General features: G+C 37.5%; 1 protein-coding gene across 1 annotated transcript in view; it reads left to right on the plus strand.

Annotated features, from left to right (window-relative positions):
- Positions 1 to 348: 348 nt before the first annotated feature.
- Positions 349 to 14,614, plus strand: part of ABI3BP (ABI family member 3 binding protein) — a 172,131-nt gene continuing 157,865 nt past the window's right edge. The window contains exon 1 of the mRNA XM_080563086.1: positions 349 to 446. The gene's annotated coding sequence lies outside the window, so the exon portion shown is untranslated. The remainder of the gene's footprint in view (positions 447 to 14,614) is intronic.

Raw genomic sequence — 14,614 nt, forward strand, 5'->3', positions numbered from 1 at the left:
AGGTTTTTATGTGTTAAAATCCTTGCCTAGTTACCTGTTTGTCTGAGAAATGTATGTTCTGTTAGAATCTCTGTGTTTTTGCTGCTAGCTGGGCTATGTTGTATTTTGTATAAAGACATGATGTAGCTATTATTGGAATCTGGTAAAATATACAGTGTCAACCTAGACGTGAGTCAAGTGCTCAGTGCTTGGCTGATTTATTTTATTTTTCCCTTCCCTCCCATTTTTCCCCTGAGAATTATTTCAAGAAATTACTGGGTGTGTGGGTTTATCACACAAGCCTGCTGACTAAGGTTAGGAAAGCTTGAAAAGCTGAATTGAGCCTCTCCCTTGGGGATGAGTAAACCTTTTGCCTCCCTCATATTTGATTCTGCTAGTCACAAGAATAACATCTTCAAAAGAGAAAGTTCACGGATGATGAACATCGGGATGTTTTGTCTGAAGAGGTAACCATAATATAGGATCTGATATTTCACAATAGACTAGAAAAGATCGAAGGGGGAAGCATAGACTGCTTGGAGCTTCATGTGTCAAATTTTTATATTTATGTAATAAAAAAATTCAAATTTGTGGATTTTTCTGCTTAAATATATGTTCATTTTCTACATTTTTTATGTCTTATGTCAGATGTAATCATGATACTGTGTCTGCTAGTGCTCTCTTTTTTTGTCAAATTGAATCCATGGCTATTGTACTGTTTGAGATTTTTTTTTAACCTCTGTTACCAAGCGTTTAAGATCGATAAAATACTCATATTCCCAATGTGGTTTTATTCCTGGTTTAAAAGTGAGCCATGTACTTAAGGAAAAACTAGCATTGAACGGTGAATTTAGTTTAGTTGAAGTTTGTTCAAAAGGGAATTTGGCCATTTACTTGTCATGTATGCCATTTTCCACTTGCAGTTTACTAATACAGTTGTTTCGTAGTCTGACAATAGGTAAATTATGTGAAAATAAGCAGATACCAAGGTGAGAAAAGATTGTAAATTAATGTCTTTGTAAAACTAAAGCTGAAAACTATGTAAAAATAGATTTATACATGGAAATGGTGATGTAATGACAGAAAGTTTTTTTTAACACATCAGTTATTGTGAAATCTCAGAAGGGGGTGTAGCTGGAAAGTCATGTTAATGACACTTAATGAGAATTTGGAACTTTTCAGTTAAACATCAGTTTGATATACTTTTAATTCTCAGCCAAATTTATGATTCTATGAATGAGTAAAGTTTGATTTGTTATAGTGGTATGCCTGATAGAGATACTTGCCTCATTTTACTAGTAGTATGTCTTTCATTACTCTCTTTTTATTTTTTTTTAAGCTTTGTAAACTCATCAGACTTGTATGTATGCTAAGTAGATTAATTTCCACTTGGGTGCAAAGAATTCGAAGAGCATAATCTGTACTAGGTTGGAACAGGGGTCCCAACCAGTTTCTTGTCCCTGGTAGTGACTACGAGAAGCATACTTAATTCAAACTTGTGATATTTTTTTTCTCAGAGGGACTTCCAGACCTAGATGTTGTTTTGTCAAGTGCTCTCATCAGTAATCTTTTCTCTTCCTTGAAAAGATTCTTTCCTGAAGAAGCTAAGGTAGGATTTTGGAAAGAGATGGTAAAAGTCAATCCCTGTTATCACTTTCCAATCCAACTGTTTGGAAAGAAATATCAAGAATGCTTACAAGTAGAAGATTTTAGTTAGTAATTCAATCTCACAAATGAAGAAGCTGAGATATTTCAAAGTGATGATCTGTTCTTAAAAGCCAGCATCTATTCCAGTTGCTGATTCTTATTCTCATGCTTCTTCTCTATTTTCCATGCTATATATATTGTTCCAGTGTATTTAAAACATGTGCATTTCTTTTGTCCCATGTGTACCAGCTGTCCACTATGTTAATTCTTACAGGGAAAAATTGCTTCACTGTCTTTTGAATTCAAGCATTGCCTCTGACACTGAACCCTTGACTGTTACCCAGTTTTTCTGTCCTTGCCTGTCCTTTCAAACTTGCTTGGTTTAGAGTCATCTGGGAAAAATACAACTGTTCAGAAAGAGGATTACAGATGCATCTTTTTGATTCTTGTCTCTTAGTTATCTCTTCAGGGGCCTGTTGTCTTTCACCATGTTTTTTGAGGTTCCTTAACAGATTTAATGGAGGATTTGGTGAAAGACTTCTCAAAATAAACGTATGAATTAACAACTCTGTTGTTATCTACAAGTCAGCTTCTTCAAAACGTTCCAGAGATCATAGTAATGCCTTGTGCATGCTTTTTTACACTTCCTCGTGATTTTTCTATTACAGAATCCAGGCTTTCAGGCCTGTAGTTCCCTGCAGCTTTCCTGAATACATGTGGTTTTTGTTGGTTTTATTTATATTTATTTAACAGACGTCACATTTTTTATTCAGGTTATCAGATACCAAGCCAATTTTAGCTACATACAATGATTAATAGTTTAGCCTTTTCATCCTTAAGTCATTTCAGAACTCTTGGGTGAAAATAGTTAGGTTTTGCTGATGTGTCACAGTTCATTTTGTCACTTTTTTTTAACGAGCCTCTAAGAGAAGGACTCCTGTTGGAGAGGCCTCTGTGAAAACCAGTACCAAGAAGTCATTTAGCTTTGCTGCAGATGCATGTATCTTCTGTAAGTGTTCCTTTTTCTCATTTATCAGTTGGCCCTACATAATCTCTGGCAGGCTTCCTACTCCTGATGTATTTGAAGAAAGATTTATTATGAGTTCTGCTTCCATGTGTTAGCTGCATTTCAAACTATCTGTCCAACTGTGGTTTTGATGTTGTTGTTTTTTACAGTTAAATCTGTTACATTTTTGTATTTTTTTTTAATATTGATACTGATCATTTGGGCACAATGTCAGTGTTATGTAACATTTTCCCTTATTTTCAATAATTTTATTTACTGTATTGTTTGTGGATGAAGCTTTCTTTTGCCAGGCAGTATGTATGGACCCTGTGCTTTTCAGAATAGTATGCTTAAGTAATTTGCACTTTACATGCAGGTGAGTACTTTTCAACCTTTATCAAAGCTGTAGGAGTGTGTAATATAGTATGCTATGGTTGCTGTTACAAGGAAACTGCTCACAAGTAAATTTTAAAATCAGAACCTCCATGCAACCCATGTCCAGGAGTCCCATTGCCTTCTCTTGTGACTTCCCTAACAGTCAGTTGTTCCATGAAACAGTCACAGATAAGGTCTAAAAACATAGCTACTGTGTTACATACATTTAGGATATTTGTCCAAACAGAAATAACTGAAGTCTGATTACTGTTATATTTTGTTCTTAAACAAAGACTATTTATGTACTGGTATTTGTGCCAATGTTTTTCCTTGATATTGTGCTTAGATGGCTTTCTGTAAGTCAAGCAGAGGATAGAAATGGCTTTCAATTTTGTTCTCCATTGCTTTGAGGATACAGAACTTCTGCATCTTCATCTATAATAGCATTGACACACTGTGCCATCTTCTGCACCTGCTGGATTTCTTGCATTCTTTGATGTAAAATCTTGTTTGTGACCTTTTTGATTTTAATATGCCACCAGCCCAATTGTTTTAAGGTTCAGGTGAAACCTGCCTCTTGTATGAGATTGTTTCATTCCAGAACTGTTCTCAGATTATGTTCCTGGCATTATTATCTCAGAGAGATGCTAAAACTCTTCATTTATCTTCATTTTACCAGTCTTGCATTGTATAAACTATGCAAGATCTCTCCAATCACACTGCTGTACATCTGTGTTTTCATATTGTGGTGGAGGAATTAGTTGGCATGACACTGAGGAGCTTGCTAAACTGGGACAGTTCTTTGTGCAATATTAGCAGAGCAGGACTAGTGCAGTTTAATACCAGCCTTTTGTACTAATTAGATGTAGGTAGGAATTTAGTTATACCAACATAAGTGGCCTACCTGGTCATACTCACATATTTAATTTACACCAACTGTGGAGTAGAACATAACTAAGAGCCTCAAATCTTGAAGAATTTCTACAAGAACACTTTCTTCTACTTGCTTTTGGCTTGACACATTCATTATAAATTAAAATCTCAGGTGTTAGTGCTTATGATATGGTTTGTTGTCACTGAGAATGAAAGGAATTCTGAAATGTCATTGGTAGTGGAATTAGAGTACATACATCAATACACATTAAGTAGGTCTTTGAAACAGATTTTCTGGCGTAATTCATTGTTGACAATTATGAAGCTTGTTTTCTCCAAAAAAGGCAGTGGAATCTGCATGTCATTTACGGGTTATCAAATTATTTTTGCTGATAATATAAAACAAATAATCTGAGATCTTTAGAAACTGAGGTCTTGAGTTTTGGTCGTAAGTGTTGCTTCTTTTAGTAGCACGTTGCTAGATAAGGAATAATGAGGTTGTGATAGTCTTACTATTTCTGGAATAGTTTAACACAGAAACAGAAGGCTTTATTCTGGTTTCAGAACTTTCAGAATTCTTCAGAGACCTTCAACTCCCAATCTGAATTTGCTGAGGTGTTTGCTGTTCATATCTTTTTCTTTCTTAGAACAGCTTTCTGTGCAGTTCCAAGTTTCTGACTACAAAAGCAGGTGTTGATATTGGAATAGTTGAGTTATTTGGCCTTATAAAATTATGGATTGTTGAGTGTCTCCATAAACTACCTAAGATAACTACTTCTTTTACAACCCCTAATGACTTACTATTTCATAGTGATTCTTTTAAGGTGTGGATTTGAGAGCTACTGAATACCAGTTTTAAAATTGAGAAAACCTTGTAAAGCTTGGAATCATCTCAGTCAATGACAAAACGAGTGTTTTCAAGTGGTTTTCTTAATAGTGACCTTCAGCACAACAGCTGATACAGTGGGTGTGTGAAAATAAATTGCTCGTTTTCTGTCAAATATTCCATTATCCCCTTCTGGCCTTCTTTGCTGTCAGAGTTCCTCAAGATGGTTACAGCTTTTTAATTTATTTATTTTTAATTCTCCTTTCATTTTGATTTCTGTGAGGAGCCTACATAACAATCACATGTCTCTGTAACCTCATATGAGTATTTCTAGTGGTTGCTTAGCCGTGTGACTCCATACTGGATTTTAGGAGTGGAATACAGAAAATACATAACCAATACAGAAAATACATAACCAATATCACAATTGTTATGGGAAGTCATATGGTCTCTGAGACAAGAAGAAACTATTATATCATGTAATCTTACCTCCTGTGAGTTTTAGGCTATTTTCAATTTTCAGTAAAAAAAAATGAAAAAGGCAATTGTTTAGCTCGTATGTGACTTCTTGTCTGGACACCAGCATTGCACTATGTTGTGATGAACGTTTATATTTTTTAAAATTGCCTTTAACAAAAGCGCTTTACAGGGAGGGGTCCTATCCAGTTACTGTTTGAATGCCAAATGGTCTTCTGTCTTACTTCTCTTTACACTAAGGAGCAGACTATACCTACAGGTTGATCTAGAAGCTGATGACGACTCCAGTGCTTCCAGTCTCTTACGTGGTGTGCTTGTTCAAGGCATTTGATCCACAAGTGTGACTGTAGCCTGGATCAGAGCAGGCTCAGTGGGGAGTCTTGCCAGTGTGTATAACTACTTGATGGGAGGAAATGAAAAAAATGGAGCCAGACACTCCTCTCATTAGAGCCCATTGACACAACAAGAGGCAATGGGCACATATTAAAACACGTGAAGTTCCATCTGTACGCTAGAATAAACTCTAGTACTGCAAGGGTGATCAAACACCTTAATTGGTTTCCCAGGGAGGTTGTGGAGTCTCCGTCTTTGGAGGTATTCAAAAGCTGTCTGGACACAGTCCTGGGCAAACTGTTTTAGCTCATCCTGTTTGAACTTAAGAGTTGGAGAAGATGATCTCAGGAGGTCCCCTCCAACCTCAATGATACCATAACACAAGTTTGTAAAAAGAAAACTTTGTGTTCTGAAAATCGGAAGCCTCAGATGTTCTGTTTAGTTTTTGCCTTGCATGAAACTGTATAGATAGCTTATAAGATGTAATTGCAGTATGGTGTTGTGATAAGCGTCTTTTAATTTTGAAGTGATTGTTTAGCGATGTCCAGATATTTTAATGAAACTCTCAGGAAAGACAAAAGAGCCTGTATTTTGGGACAATGAATTTTTTAGAACTAATGTATATGGAATATAAAACAGTGAACACCAGCAACCTTAAAGTTCAAAATGTTTATTGAATTATGTGATAAAGCAAAAGCCTTAAAAGCCAAATGCATTGCCAATGTTCAAACTCCACTGAGTCATAGCTGAAACTTGCTTTGGGTTTGCAAATCAATGCCTGAGGCAGGCTGCTGCTGATATATTTTTATCATCAGGTTTAGCATGTCTTTATGAATATTCTTGCATTACATATATAATCAATGTTTTATGATAGTCAGGTATGAAGCTGACTGGGGAAGGAAGAAAATAGTTATTTTTACAAAAGCCTTAGTCATTTCAAAGCAAGAACTGTGCGTATCTTGATAGCTGTTTGTTGGATGAAGGCAGAGGGAATGAAACATTATGTCCTAAAACAGGGAAATCTTTATTACAGTTTGTTTGGATCATTTTGACCTTTGGCAACGTGCAAGGTTGATGCTTCGAGATGTTTTAAGCATTATTTTAGAGGAATCTAGTTCTTATATGAAATTTCTTCATCAAAGTGTTAAAAGAGGAATGCAACAAAAATGTAACTGGCCAACGCTGCTTTTGCCATAATGTCAATAAGAGAGCAAGCATAAAGTAAGTGATGTAAATAGAGCAAGTAGGGGGAATGCTGGTGATCTTACTTTTTTTTTAGATAAGGAAGAAAAAGAGAAGGCAAATGAAGAACAGAGATGAACTTTGTGCTGACTTAACTAGATGGATAAGAAAATTCCTTTTGAGTTTATTATTTATTAACTGCTCATCATTGATGATTTACTGGTTGGATTTTTTGGAGGGGGTCGGAGTGTTGTTGTTTGTTTTCTATTTTTAATATCAAATGTAACAGAAGAAGTTCCTCCCTCAAAAACTACAAGCTGCTCAACAAATATATCCATAGCTGTGAAAGGTCTTGCTTCCTTTTTGCTGGTCCCCCAGCAGAATTGGAGGAGACTGCAGATTGAGGCTTTTAACCATGTAAACTCTTCACAGAAGCATCTGTCAATTACTGTGTGTGTGCAGTATAATGAGACTCAAAGTAATTAAAAACCTTAAGTCCTGTATGTGTTTACAGTTACGATTTTTAAAGGTAACAATTACAGTTGTGCCTTTTGTTGATTTGAGATGTACGCTGAATTCTGACCTGAGGGAACCAAATTTGTGCACAAAATCAGGATCAGGTGGTGGCAAATAATGTTGGCACGAAATGCCACTAAATGATAGTGCACATCCCCCTTGGTTTTCCATAAATAGCCCATCTCCTAATTGTGAGATTTGCTGAGGAACACGTGAAGATTTATCTTCATCTCCTCTCAACTTTTTAGGGTTTTTAAATGAGATTTTTGATGTAGGTTGTTAGAATCGGTTAGGAGCTGCAAGAAACACTGTTCTTATAGGGTCTTCATACTCAGTACTTGTTTTCTACTCTTGGTTTTCATCCTCAGGATTCTTCGAGATTCTTTAAGATTTCTCTGAATTCAGAAGTAAATTTGACAGTGAATTTGTAACTAATGGGACCAAAAATAAACATCTGAAGTGTTAATAATGAGTCACCAATCTCCATTAAATGCTCTTGTTGAGGAACATCTTCCACCATAATTTGTTTTTAAGCCCCACCATGATTGTGCTGATATAATTCAGCCAGTTATTGTATTTATCTTGTCTAATTGCTAGAAGGTTAAAATACAAACACTCCCTCTGCCTCCCTTGCATTTATAACTTTTACTCTGGAAGATTGTGCTACCAAGATCTCATAGCACTTTTTTCCTGCAATTTTGTGTGTATTGATTTTAATCCAGCTATACAGTACCCTGCAGAAGAAAACCCTGGGATACATGTCTGGAGTTTTCACTGTAACTTCACCATAACTTCACCGTATTGGTTAAAGTTGTAAAAGATCAGTGCTCTCTGTCTCCATCTCTGCCTCTTCTCTTTCACACACACACACCCCGCCCTTAGCTTGATGACACGTTGAGTAACAGTTGGCAGCTTTGTTAGTTGTTTTGAAAGCTAGAAAAACCCTTTTTGTACCTTAGAGACTGAATGCTGTTTGGGAAATAAGTGATGTTGTGTGCTATGTCATTTTACTGGCTGCTTCCTCACATGCTCTGTTGGAAAATCCCTATAGTCCTCATTCATTTCTTCCCACCATTCCCTTCCCCCAGCTTCTTGTTGCAGAAGATACCTCTAGTTTTTCTATTGTCATGCTGCTTGAAGAACTTGTGTCTTTTCACATCCAAAGGCTGTTCCCAAAGGGCCATCTAGAAGTTGTTCACCCTGACTCATGTGAAACTGAACTAAAGCTCTTCTGATCAAAAGAGTTTATAACTGTTTTTCTGAGAAAATAGTGTCTGACACTGTAATTTCCATTTGAAAACAGCTAACATCTGTGGAAAGTACATAACCAATGCCTGAGGAATTTCAGTGAACTTAAGTCCATGTCATGTTTGACTTCTCTCAGCTCTTCTATAGAGGAAAGTGGAGGGGGGGAAACCCACACAAACATCGGACCCAAAACCTAGCTAGTTTTGGTTTCTGCACACAGTGACCGTGTCAGAGAGGTTGCCTTCCTCCCATTCTGCTGTTTTTCCCCATTTTTGGGAACACTCCACATTTGCAGCACATGGTCCCTTGTCACTGATTCACTGTGGTTGAGCCAACATCTTGAATGAAGTGACTGAGTGAAGAATTGACTCAGTAGGTTAACTCCGTGTTTGTACTGATCCCGATCATTTAGCGATACCTTGGCATTTTAGGTTCTTTTCTTAACATCGTTGACTCTTTTTTTGATAACCTGAAGGCAAATCTTTAGGGCAGGTGATAGATGACCGAACAGTTCACTGTGAGAGTAAAGGCTTATGTGAGAGGATAGAGTTCACTGTGAGAGGAAAGGAAAGTGTTACGAGAGCTATGTTGTGTACATGCGTAGATCACAACATTCATTTCCATCTTCTAAGTGCTCCCAGTAGTCAAGACCGGGTGGGACTTTGTGACAGCAGCAAAACCGGTGTGCCTAACATTAGTCTGTAACATGTATATGCCATTCTTGGAGTTTTCTTTGGGGGTTCCTGAAAGCTTTTAATGCCCTTTTATGTTCCACATTTTCCAAACCAAATCTCCTGGTATTACCAGAATTATTATATAGGTGAATATAAGCTGTTTAGCTGTTCTTATGATGCATCTAAAAGCCGGACACTTACCACTAGAAGTTTGAAGCTATGAGTAGTTTCCTGAATAGGAGAGGGAATTCTAAATCCACAGGGAAGCATGAGCACTGCTTTACTTATAAGTGATTTCAATGTGTATGACTAATGGGACCCATTCTGTTCAAAGAAACCATGATTGCTGTGAATACTAATTATTTTGCACGTCTACGTTTTCTCTTTTTCATCAAAATAAGCTAAGAAAAAAGTATTGTAATTGTTTTCTGCCTTTACAGCCTTACCCAGTGATATTTGTTTTTTCATAAGTTTTGACAGCTCAGCTTATGTCAGACTCAAAGTAGGAAATGCCCTGTTAATAATAAAAAGAATAAAACTCATATGTTTTTTATGTTAAGCAATGCACTTTTATTCATATTAAATTTCCGATTTGGAGTGGAATGTAACTAACTGGGCATCTACGAAGTCATCCAAATTTCTCATTTTCTTGTTAGGGGATAACAGCATATGCAGTTAGCCTGTGGCTTTTTGCATCTTGGCAAGGAAGATTTGGTTTTCAAGCTATAGGGGTCATATCCAGAAGACTCAGTTTTCCAGTGTTTTTATGTTTTTTAATTTAAGAGCAGCTCAGGGTCCTCTGCAAACATGTCTGTGTTGACGGGTGGCAACACAACAATCCATAAGTGTGCTCAGAGTTCTTGACCTGGTCTGCAGTGGCACAGAGAATGGTTTGGAAGAAGTCTCTTTCTCTCTTGAAAAATATCCCTTTTCTTTCTGGCTGATGCTAATTGGCAGAATACTGTAATTGAACCAGTAATGTGTTTGTCTTGTGGCTAAACAGGGGAATTCATAGTTGAGGGTCATCTGGCAGTTTGTGCTCAATTCAGGAATGCTCTTGATCTATGTCCTGTCAGCCTCTCTCACCTGAAAATAGAAAAACACTGGTTTTGAGAGAACAGGATTTGAAATGAGCCTTGGGTTTGGATGCATGTTTCTATATGTTTACTTCTGTTTAGCATAAAAGAAATGCAGATGCTGATTCTCTTTGATAAATAGCAGTATCAATTCTTTAAAAAAGAAACTGGATGCAAGAAGAGATTTTCAAAATGTGCTGTTACACCTGGTTGTAATCCAGGTGACGTCCATGTCTCTGTAGCAGTTCACAACTTTTACAGACTGTGAGCTCTTGAAAACTTTCACTTCAGATACCATATCAATATTCCTTGATAGTTTTTCAAGATGTTGAGACACAAGCAGGTTCAAGACAACCCATATACCGTCCTTCCAGATTTATATGAAAAAGGTATTACAAGCTTTTAAACAAGCAAACAGTTTGGAATGCAGATTCTATGCACTCCGTATTCTGAGATAGTTCCCAAACTCTTGGTCTCCCAAACACTAAGGCTTCTTTTAAGGGAAATTGAGGTAAATTCAGTGCATTGTTATTCAAAGTGGGCCAAAAAAGTGTAATGTTTTATCTTGGTGACTTCACTGATTCTATGAATTGAATTTGGTGCCATTCTTCTTCCTAATGTAGCTTTTCATATTACATCTGAAAATGGCAGCATTTTTGATGAAGTCACTGAATATCAAAGGATTAGGTAGCGTTAGACAATGAATCAGGTTTATTCTTTGGTATGTGGTATTACAACTATCTTGCATTATACAGTCTAATATGGTACCTTTTCATGTGGAGGAAAGGAGACTTCCAAATTTCCTTATCTGTTAATAGTATTTGAAACTCAGAACTTATGAAAAAGTTCTCCAGAGTATTTATTTTTATGCTAGATAGGGCTCATGTTTCTTTTTTTTTTTCTTTTTTCTTATGTATATACATTCATACATTATTAGATTGTCCTCAGTGACACTTTGTAGATGTCATAGTGATGTCATGGATAATACAGAGTGGACTGTTTCAGATGCAACTGAACTGGCAGAAGAGCTCCCCATGTGCACATAACCCACTGTAGTCACTAGAGCCTGTTTAGTCCAGGGGACCAGGTTAGAACTGGTAATTTCCCTTCTCTTTGTATTTTGCGAAGATGTTGGGCTTCGTGCACTGTTGGCCAAGCTATTTCTCTAGGGCTGCATTGTTTCATAAAGCTAAGAATGGTACATGGTATTAAAGAAATCTTCCAACAAAGCTTTGAGAGGTACCTGCTGGAAATGTGCTGTTGCTGTTCATTTTTGAAGCGAAACACAACCCCTTCCCTCTGCAGGTAATGTACTTGGTCATTATGCAGACTATCATGTTTTAGAGTTGATGAGATGTACGGTTGTAAAATACTTGCTCTAAGATTGGCATATAAATCATTTTGTTTTAAAGACAGAACACCATCACTTACAGCTTTTTATTTAATCCCAGGTTAAAGTTGCTTCTAATAAATTGTATGTGCTCTGCTGCTTTACGTCTCCTATTTTTCCTTTTTTGCCCCTAGGTAAAGAGGATAATTATGACTACTAAGGTATGAATATATACATTATAAGTGGTGGTTAGTACTTCTGCTGTGTACTTCAGAATAATGTAGTTCTGTTGGTCATTAACTGCCATTTCAGCTTAAAATGAAGCGTACAGTTTAGAGTTTTCTACATATTTAAATTCTGTGCATAGTAGTGACTAGCAATCACATTTGAAAGTTATTCACAATATTCTGAAATAGATAAGCTCGGTGATGTTAATTGCAACCTAATATAGCCAAATTCAGCCAAAAAGTTTCTGGAAGATGTTTTTAGGCCAAAGTGACTCATAAGGAGAGGGGAACAAACATGAATTATTTCCCTCCTGTCTTTGCATACATTCATCATCTCTCTCTGCATCCTAGCCAAAGAAATAATTTCCTTATGCCAAGAAAATAAGTGTCCTTCAATAAAACTAAACCTCTTGTTGTCTTTCTCCATCTCACTGTGAGACTTCTTTGCTGTTCTTCATAACTGTTAACAATGTTTTGCTTTTATTACTTGCTGTAGTTATTTCCAGGGTTTTCCCTGGCTTTCTGTTGGAGTGTTGGAATGACTGAGAGAGGGAAAGGAAGGGAGAGGGCTGTGTGCTGTGTAAGGCTGCACCTGCTCTCCCTGCAGCTGGCCAGGCTTCATTCTGAGTTGCCTTTCTTTTAGCTCCCCAACTGTAGTGGGGCAAAATGTATGTCCACTTTGAATTGTACTCTGATGTTTTCTTGCATGCTGTCATGATGTGAAATGACAGCCATGGGGAGACTAGGGTTTTCTATTTTAAGTCAACAAACACAGGCAACAGCCTTGTACACTTCCTTGTATTGCCTTGTTTCAGATACGAGGGATGACATTTGTTAAAGGAAGAGCAGTTTAGTCTCCATCTCCATTCTGTCCTTAGAGCCTGTGCTGGAAGACATTATGAAACAATGAAGGACAATAAAAAAAAGGAACCCAACCCACTAACAGTATAGTCTGTGGTTGGCAGGAGGAGCAATTGGGTTAGTAGCACCGTGCCCAAGCTAGTTAGCCTTTCTGAAAGGCATGGATTATTTTGTGTAGGGCAGCACCATACAAATCAAGCTGTCCAGCTCTCGAAACCCTTGGTGCTTCCTTGGGTGCTAACTCTGAAGCTCTGCAGCAGACTCTATGAATGTTTGCTGGCTAAAAACTTAGTGTAAAAAGCTGGCAGATAGGTATTAGTCCTCCCAAAGTTTTGAACCACAGCCATGTTGACCTTGAAATAAAATGCTGTGTTCCAGTACCAGCTACATCACTCACCTGCTGCTTGCCTGTCTCCACAGATTTTTCGTAGAACTCCGCGTTGATTAGAGGCTGGTGTGGGCTCAACAAACGTTGGAAGGCTCTCCGCTGGCTAAAAGTTGTCTCGAGGGTGCCCTCTAGTGTCCAAAGGTGTCATTGCTGATGGAGAAGATGAGTGCACTTATGGTGAGGGTGGGAATTGGAAAATTCTCTTAAGAGCAGCTAAAGAGCAATCCAGTTACAGGCCTAAGGCAGAGAAAATGTGTGGATGGGTGGAGCAAGAAGGAAGCATGTTGTATCTCTTTGAGGTGGTTTAGAGGAGGAAGTTGGAAGTTCTTGACTAGGATGTGACTGAGCAGTGAGGAATGGATACCATTCTTTATGGCAGAGTAGTTTGTCGTGTGACAATAATTTTCAATAAACTAAATCTGCACGGTATTCATACTCCTGTACGAACCCCCTGTAGTATAACTTGGCAAACATCAGAGCAATCAGTCATTAGTGTTTCATTACTATTTTCAGAGTTGGGTGCTCCTGCTGATTGTGCTAAAAACAGATATCTCTTCAGCACGACAAAATTGCCATTGGCATCAACATTCATGTTCTAAATGTAAAAACAGGCTTTTTTTTTTTTTTTTATCTTTTCCTACCATGTAGTAATAGACTCCAGACTTCACATCTGAATTCACTAATCCAGACTGTGATCTTATGTTATCTTCACGAATCAGAACATACTCTGTGGAGAGAGACTGAAGGAGACCAGGAGAGGCTGAACTCTGCAGTGGAAGATAGTAATGAAATATTGAGAGACAGGCTCCCTATAGCATGGATGATGAAGCATGTCTTCCAAAGCAACCTATGTAAGATAGAGCTGGTGCTTAAAATCTTTGCACACATTTTAAGCATGTTGAGAGTCATCTGTTATCCACAGAAATTTAACCTATCCTTAATTAAGTCTAATCCAAGAAAATTTATGTATATATATATTTTGATTCATGCAGTTACTGTGTTGGAGGAGCTCATTACTGTCACATTCTTTTCTGTGTTTTGCTCTTTGCTGTTGCCTGTATTTCAGCATAAACAGAGGCTTTTTTTTTTTTTCAGACAATGAGAGGTATTTAGAGTATGTAAAGGTCTGATGGCAGGAGAGACATAGACAGGACGTGTGTGGAAGGGACATTGCAGAGTAGTGGAGAGGCTGCAGTTTTGTTAACTGTCTTAAGTGGCACAGCTGTATTGGTGGTAGAAGAAATGAAGGGAGCTTTCTTCAGACAGCAGTGTCGTCAGTACTCAACTATGCAGTGCTCCAAAGGGCAGGCTAGGTCCACGTAGCTTTTGCTATAAGTGTTGTATAAGGTTAGGCAGATTATTTCGGCTAAGATGTAATAATGACGGGGAAGCCTTTGGAGGAGGAACCCTTCGTATAAATATTTAAATGTATTGAGTACTTGTTCAAAAAAGCCAGTTTCTTGGTAGTGTTTTAAAATATATATTAAATTATGGTACACACAGTGCATTTTGCAGAGTATACATCTGTATATTTTAAGTGGCTCATATGGAGTGTGATCGGCTAGTTGGGTAAGTGAGGGGTTGGATGTTTGGCCT

This window comes from Anser brachyrhynchus (assembly GCF_964034855.1).
Source record: "Anser brachyrhynchus genome assembly, chromosome: 1".
NCBI classification, from domain to species: domain Eukaryota; kingdom Metazoa; phylum Chordata; class Aves; order Anseriformes; family Anatidae; genus Anser; species Anser brachyrhynchus.